The following is an 8,454-nucleotide window of genomic DNA, read 5'->3' on the forward strand; positions in this document are numbered from 1 at the left end:
TTCTTGTAAAATCATTCGATTTCATTGTACTGCCCTTTCTATGTATGTCCTTATGGATAATAAAAAAATTAAGAAACAGCACGCCGAGCGAAATGCTTAGCGGTATTTCGTCTGCCGTTACGTTCTGTGTTCAAATTCCGCCGAGGTCGACTTTGCCTTTCATCCTTTCCGGGTCGATAAATTAAGTATCAGTTACGCACTGAGGTCGATATAATCGACTTAATCCCTTTGTCTGTCCTTGTTTGTCCCCTCTATGTTTAGCCCCTTGTGAGCAATAAAGAAATAAGAATCGTTAGCACACCGGGAAAAATGCTTCGTGGCATTTTGCCCGTCTTTGTGTTCTGAGTTTAAATTCCGCCGAGCCTGATTTTGCCTTTCACCGTTTCGAGAACGATGGAATTAAGTATCAGCTATACACTCGGGTCGATGTAATCGACATAACCTTCCCCAGAAAATGCTGGTTTCGTACCAAGATGTGAAACCAGTATTACGTAACAGTTGTTAAATTGCAGTCCTGAGGTAATAAAAATTGTTGACAGCCTGCTTAATTTATTATCTATTATTAACTAACTTGTCTACATAAATTAAACGGTAGTCAGCCACTATTTATTACACAACATACGTCCGACCAACGATTTTTTCTTTTATTTTAATCTACAGAATGAAGGCATCAGCGTTTAACCTATATTGCAACCACAAGTTCTTATTTATGGTTGCAATATGGATCCCTCATTACGTTTTACCGATAAATCAACTAAAAGAGATTGTAAAGGCATTTGCTTACTTGTTGTAACACAATAAACTCCCTCTTATCCGATACTCAACCGGAAATTTTCAAGCAACCGACACTCAGGAAATGTGTTGCTACATGGAGTCAGGAGAATTTGTGCTAATTTGTGTTAATTGTCATTGTATTTAAAATGGATCGCTGCTTCTCCAAAGTACAATAACTTATTTTACTGCATTAAGAATACCTATATTTTGTTAATAAAACATGTTCTCAAATTATATTTCCCGTTTCTCTCATTTCTACTATATTTGGAAAATTACCGATAATACTTACGTATAAATAGAGTTTTAATGCGTTTTGTAAGGTGTTAAGATAATTTCCAGATATCTGATCAAGAGATATCTGGAAAATTTAGTTATCTGGCAACCCTCTGGTCTCTGTGATGCCAGTTAAGAAGGAGATTTCTGTACTTGAAATAAATCATAATGCTGATGGAATTTACGAGCGATTACAATGAAAATTTTATGAAACAATCAACGGATTTCTCATTGAAACGACTGCCAAGCTGCTTTAGATAGATATCTGTTGGAGGATCACGTACGCTGAAAAACGAAAGGCTGCAAAAGGTACTGGTTGGGCAATTTTGAGCATTTGGGGCGATATTAAAAGTAAACATTCTCTGCTTCCGTTATTTGTTTGGACAGATCTGTAGGATAGAGGACATCTGGTGACCTCTTCATTACTTAATTACTGTGCATGGTTGCATTCGTTTCTGATTGTTCCTGTGGGTAATTCCCTTAACAATGACGACTTCCACATCAGCTTAGCCCAGTGTATTAGAGGCAGCAGTGTGCCAACCAATAAGGCGGCGAACTGGCCGACACGTTAGCACGCCGGGCGAAATACTTAGCGGCATTTCGTCTGTCTTTTGTTTCTAAGTTCAAATTCCGTCGAGGTCGACTCTGACTTTTATCCTTTCAGAGTCGATAAATTAGGTACCAGTTGCGAATTAATCGACTGGTCTCCTCCTCCAAAATTTCGGGCCTTGTACCTAGAGTAGAAAAGAATACTTTGGACGGGAAGGGTATTCACGGTTTGTCCTTGAACGACGGTCATTTTCTTTATTACTCTGCAAACCACCACCGCATTCAATGACATTAAAGAGAATGAGAGAATAGCGAGAGAGATAGAGGAGCAAGAGAAGAGCGAGAGAGAGAGCGGAGCGAGAGCGAGAGAGGGAGAGGAGCTCCTCTTTCTCTTGTTCCTCTCTTTCTTGCTTCTCTCTCTCTCGCTGCTCTCTCTCTCTCTCGTTCTTCTCTCTCTCTCTTGCCTAACCTGTCTTTAATGTCTTATCAGTTCTCGTGTCTTCAGGCTTGAGCGGAATTGATAGTAAGCATCTGTACGGAAAACTATATTTGATGGCATAGAAAAAAGCACATTTTCTCTACAAAAATGTCTCCAAAAAAACAAACAAAAAAAATGCCAAGTTGGCGAAAGTAAAGAATATGTACACCCGATGTTTAGGGTTAGGGCTTAGGAAGAGGGATAGAGTTTAGGGTTAGGGTTTAGGGCTAGGGTATTTGTTACACCGAAAACGGATGGTGTACGTATTCTTTATTTCCGCCTTCGAAATTGGTCCTCCCATAAGATAATTTAATCCCTGTTACTAAATATGCACAGTTGAAATAGGGGTGCGTCTAATGTGAACGTGACAATATGGGATTATTCTGTTACTGGCTATAAACAGTAGTAGACACTTTCCTAATTGTAGAATATTATTCAGTCGGGTACTACTAAAGCAGAGTGGTCCCGAACGCGCAGTCGCGCAGTCACGCGTCCGCGCTAGCTAGTCGTGAGTGGTCGATCCTAATCCTAACCCTATCTCTATCCCTAACCCTAACCCTATCTCTATCCCTATCCCTAACCCTAAACACATGTATTCATTTGCACACGCGCGCACGTGCACTTTTTGTAGGATCGACCACTCACGACTAGCTAGTGCAGTCGCGCGACTGCGCGGGTGCGCGTTCGGGACCACTCTGCTTTAGTAGTACCATTCAGTCGATGTCTTTTCAGCTTCCTGTATAATGCACCTTACTATAACTCAGAAAGAGTCAATGGTCAATGGAAGAGAATCTACCTAGTCAAAAAACTTCTTAGAAATAGTAGCCATGGCTGCTATTTCTAGGAAGTGTATCTGATACAAAACTTTTGCCCTCCCCCCTCACCAACTATGGTCATTTTTAGTACACTGTTACATTATGCCTTCGACTGTGAGGTTTTAGTTTTATATCTTCTGTAAATCCTCGTTCTAAATCATATTTCACCTCAACATCATTCTCAAAGTTTTACTGCACTAAACTTTAAGAAAAAAAAAAATATAAAGCGAGTGAGCTACAAGTATTACGAAAAAATGAAATCAGTGATTCGAAACAAAATAATAAAATAATTTCAAAAACGAATTACGTGTGCAGGGAAAAGAATTTCGGTTTTCATCCATTAAATCCTCATTTATATATTCCTCATCTGGACTCGTTAAAACAGTCATATCTTACATGGAATTCATTGTTTAATGAAATTTTATTTTCGTTGCCATGGAAATATATTTCATTTATGACGTCATCATATCACAAATCGAACTTAATGTATGTAGAAAGCGGACGAAAAAGACGATTGAGTTCTGTAGTATTTTCTCAGAGATGATCTGTTAAAATCGACTGAAAATATTTGGTTGTATTTCTGGATAGAATCTCATATCACATTTTATTAAATTCCTTGAATGTAGGTCCACCAAAAGGCCCAGCTCTTATTGCAATATAGTGGGCTGTATGCCTCAATGAGTCTCTGAGGGATGCCAGCAGAATGCAAACTCTTGGCTGGACCTCCCGTGCTGGATAGGTCAAAGGATAGGGGCCAGACTAAAAGAGACTACCTGCTCCCAAAGGTAAAAATGGGTTTGCCTAGGACCAACAAATGTAGGAGAAAGAAAAAGCAAAGTTACAGACGCAGTGATGACAATTCAATATCAACAAAATCTGGGAAAGGAAGGCCTCAGGTCAAATCAGGTGTGGGTGCCTGCATCGTTGCAGTACTGCATTCACCATTTGTCCGGTGTATTCCCAGGTCCTTCCGGATGACTCGTCGAGCGGAATCCCAGTCCGTTCCCCATTTCTGCGTGATACTTCTTCTCATCTGCCGTGACCTTGTGGTATGTGGTCGACCAACACGAGCCGGATCTTTAGTGAACAGAACACATTAAGCAGGGTCTAACTCAGAAAATCGAGCAACACAGCCAAACAGTCTGAGTTGGTGCTCCCAAATCATACAAGTAACAGGACACATCCCAGTTTCTAAGTAGAGTCGTTAGTCGGATACGAAATCCCGATCAATGGAAACCCTTAATCCTGCAAAGGATTTTCCTCTCAGGGAGAATACGCCCACAAGATTGAAGACAGAACACCTTAAAATGTAGTTAAATGTAGGTATTAGGTCATCTTCGATTAATATATAAATCAATTTTTTACTCATCATAAAAATGGAGCTTAGTACCAATTCATAGAAAATATCTGTTATCTTTAGCAAAGCATGAATCTCGTATCACCCAAATTTTTACTTCGATAAAATAGAGATTTTTGTTCACAATACTACAATAGTTTGTCACAGAAATGTAATATTTTCATTATCAGAATTACTAAACAATTAATCATTTAGACTTCATGATATCAGATACGGCGTATTATATGGCAACTTTTAGCTTATCTAAAATATTTCCATATGGATTTGAACCTGCATAAGCAATTTATGGAAATAAAGTTTTTAAAATGTTAGTGTATCCATCCATAAAACAACGACCAGCCGTGCAAAGGTTTTGTTATTGTTGTTTAGTTTCTACTTGTCTACTTAAAAATATTTGAGGCGACCTTGTCTTATTGCCTTTGTTAAAACGGCCAGATGCAGTAGAAAGGACATTAAGCGGCTGTTTCTAATAGGTTGAGCGTTGGTATACAAACTTTTTTGTTTGGTTTCAGCCATGAAAAGTTTTGTTGTTCGAGCATAGATGTGATCTCACCGCGATTTAACCATGACAGAATTAAAAAAAAAAAAAAATACAGTAAAGCTTTGATTTCAATTTTGTAAAAACTTATATTATGGAAGAATCATGACTATTGTTTAGGATTTGTATTTTAATATGGTTTTGTATTATATATCATACACATACGTGGTATATAAATATAATAAAAATTTTATGACAAAAAAAAAAAACGCTCGGATATATTGGGCACTCCCCAATTTCAGCAGCATATATTCAGAAAACAAGTTTTTCTGTGCATTAAAGCACGTAATATCTAAAGCAATCTAGCGCATCATAAAATATTACTAAAGTATCTTAGCTATAGCAAAGAACATTACAGTATATAAAAATTAGTAACATAGCTTGAGCATAGAGTTGGAAATCGCCATAGTGAAAATACCTTACATGGTTACAATAATAAAACAAAGTAGAAAAACGTTTAATATTAAGCAAGCTTCACTACAGTTGAACACAATCTAAAATACAACAATAAAATATTTAATCATCTTCAATGTTTCAGTAAATATTATTACGGAGCCAGGTAAGGCGACGAGCCGGAAGAATCATTACCATACCGGACAAAATGCTTTGTGTTATTGCATTTCTTCCGACTTTACGTTCTGAATTCAAATGTTGCTGGAGTCGACTTTTCCTTTCATACCTAGAATAATGACGAAAAAGCCAGGTCTATTAGTTCTAGATAGAAGATAACTAACTAATTGTCGTGACGTGGAATCGCTGTTTCTGATTATTGTAATTATCGTTTATTCTTTTGTTATCCGCTGACGTCACTAAAAGTTGAATACTAAACTAGCGTTTCTTAGAATTTCTTCTTAACGTTCTTTTTGTATGCGTTCGTGTTCTGGAGATATTTTCTTAGTTCATTTGGAATGTAACTAATTTTGGATTGCCTTGAAAACGTTGTGTTAACATGTATTTTCGAATATATTTATTTGAATGATATTTTCTGTTTCTAAATGTATGTTGCTACAGCAGAGACGATCGACTGCATTGTATGATGAAGTCAACAATTAAAGATGTGATTTTCTCTATCCGTATTTTTGTTACCTAAAAACTCTGAATTTCTTGAATCTACTTGAATCTACTTGTCATACACAAGGAATTACTTTGGATGTTAATTCTACTTGCATTTATTGGTCTTTGTTTGATATCGTTAACTAAGTTCGTTTAAAACTGAGTACTTAATTGATATCTACCTGAATTTTTTAATCCTTTTTTCTTATTATATACTCTTTAATTCTCTTCATTTAAAAGTGCTAACAGCAGATTATCTTTTGAAATGGGGAAAGTTTTTATGGACACATTTTTAAAGGACAACCCTGTACCGCCTTGGAAAGAATATATGAAAAATCACATTGATAAGACCAACTCACCTATTCATCGCATGAGGTGGATTGCATACTACTTCGACAAAAAGAATGACTGTAGTGGTCAATTTGACAATGATCCTAATAGTATTTTTTTCTACTCTAGGCACAAAGCCTGAATTTTGGAGAAGGGAGGGCCAGTCGGTAATATCGACCCCAGATTTACAAGTTGATGATCAAACTGAACCGTACACACCCAACTCCACCAGAATTAACTTTAAAGACCATAAACCCAATCAGAGTAGTGGACACAACGGAGTCCAAATAACGGCCAAAGGCTAGCTCTTACCTACTACATTCAAATGCACGTATATATAATAAAGGGGAAAGATTCACAGAAATAACAATAGTATAGAACAGAGGTGAAATAAATATCAGAGTTGCTTTGCCTCACACAGAAACTGCAGGAGCTGATCAGAGGTGCTGCAAGTTTTTGCTGAAAACCTTTCTGTATCGTCAACAGGTATCTCAGGACTGCAAGCGCTTCGCCCTTTAGCCTGTGCGCTTCGTCAGAGTGGAGCAGCGACAACTGACATAGAATTGTCTTGTATGACATTTACTAGTGTACTTGAGAATTAGTTTGTTTTGTTGCTATGAGAACATATATTGATTATTACGTCATCATATCACAGATAAATATTACGTAAAAGACATCGAGGCTGGATGAACATTTGTAATATATACATACGTACATACAAGTATACATATACATACATAGGCGCTTGTATAGGATGCAGTCTACCGCGGTGTCAAACAGGGTTATCTACCTTATCTTTCAGATATTCCAGTGATCAGTTTTTTTCAGAATGATAACTTTAGTATCTAACCATGATCACTCAATGCCCTGAGTGTGTGCATCGGTCACTGGATCCACATAATGTCGTTGATGGTTCACTATCAGATGGTGATAACCTATGGCATTTAAATTATTATAAGTGCACCACTCATCTGAAGGAATTAGTGAACCTTTTACACATTCTCTTTCGATAATTAGGATCAGACTATTGCCGTCACGCCGTTCCACATAAAAGTATAAACAGTCTGAGCCTTGTTGAAAACCAAAAATCCACGGCCGATCAATTCTACGTCCATGGTTCCTGTCGTTTCGTTGTTCTGCATCACTGTCTTCGAAGAGAGAAGCGCTGTCACCATTCAGCATTCTTCCTCAATCGTATTTTCATCGACCACCAACAAATCTTGCTTCGTCGATCTTCCCTCGTCGTTCATGATAAACTATAGCTCCACACACCTCGCGGCACATATTGTGCCAGTCAGTTATTGTATTTTTAGATTTTCCTGTTAGAGTCACTGCTGTGGTCATGGGTATAGCCATAACAAAGAAAAATATTAGTTCTAAAATCTCACTCAGGCTCAGCTTGCAGTTTAATTTGTTGTTAATGTTTGTATAATGGAAAAATTGGTTTCCTTTATTAACTGAACGTTTAAGGTAGATAACCCTGGCTATACTGTTTGACAACGTGGTAGGTCGCAAAAATATAAATAAATAAAAAAGGAAAGGAAGAAAGAAAACGCGCCCCAACAAACTTCCGCAATATTCAGGATCCCACATATATTATTCATGTACCACTGATTAATTTACCATGTTTTTCTCTCTTTTTATATTTTAACGAGACTGTCAATTACAACTCCAACCTTGTTTCTTTGGCAATAGAGATAAATGTATAAAATTTAGCATTACGTTACCCTTGGAGTTTATCTCCCTTAGATATTGCTGCTATTAAGAGTCACCTCCCTTCTCTTAGGAAACTCAACATCGGACACTTTTTTATTTATTTATGTTATTAATAAATCCCTTACGTTCTGACTTCACGTTCCGCCGAGGTCGATTTTGCCATTCATCCTTTTGGGATCGATAACTTAAGTACTAGTGAAACACCGGAGTCAATGTAATCGACTAATCCCCTTCTCCAAAATGTTCAGAGCCTTGTGCCTAGAGTAGAAATAATATTATTATCAAGTCTGTTATGTTCTGATTTGAAATTCTGCCAAAGTCGACTTTGCATTTCATCCTTTCGGGGTCGATAAACTAAGTACCATTTGCGTACTGGGGTCGATCTAACCGACTATTCCCTCCCCCAAATTTCAGTCCTTGTGCCTAGAGTAGAAAAGAATATTTATTAAGTCCTTTACGTTCTGAGTTCAAAATCCGCCGAGGTTGACTTTGCGTACTGGGGTCCATCTAATCGACTAGCCCTTCGCCACAAAAAAAAAATTCAGGCCTTGAGCTTAGAGTAGAGAAGATT

This window comes from Octopus bimaculoides, chromosome 4 (genome assembly GCF_001194135.2).
Source record: "Octopus bimaculoides isolate UCB-OBI-ISO-001 chromosome 4, ASM119413v2, whole genome shotgun sequence".
NCBI lineage: Eukaryota > Metazoa > Mollusca > Cephalopoda > Octopoda > Octopodidae > Octopus > Octopus bimaculoides.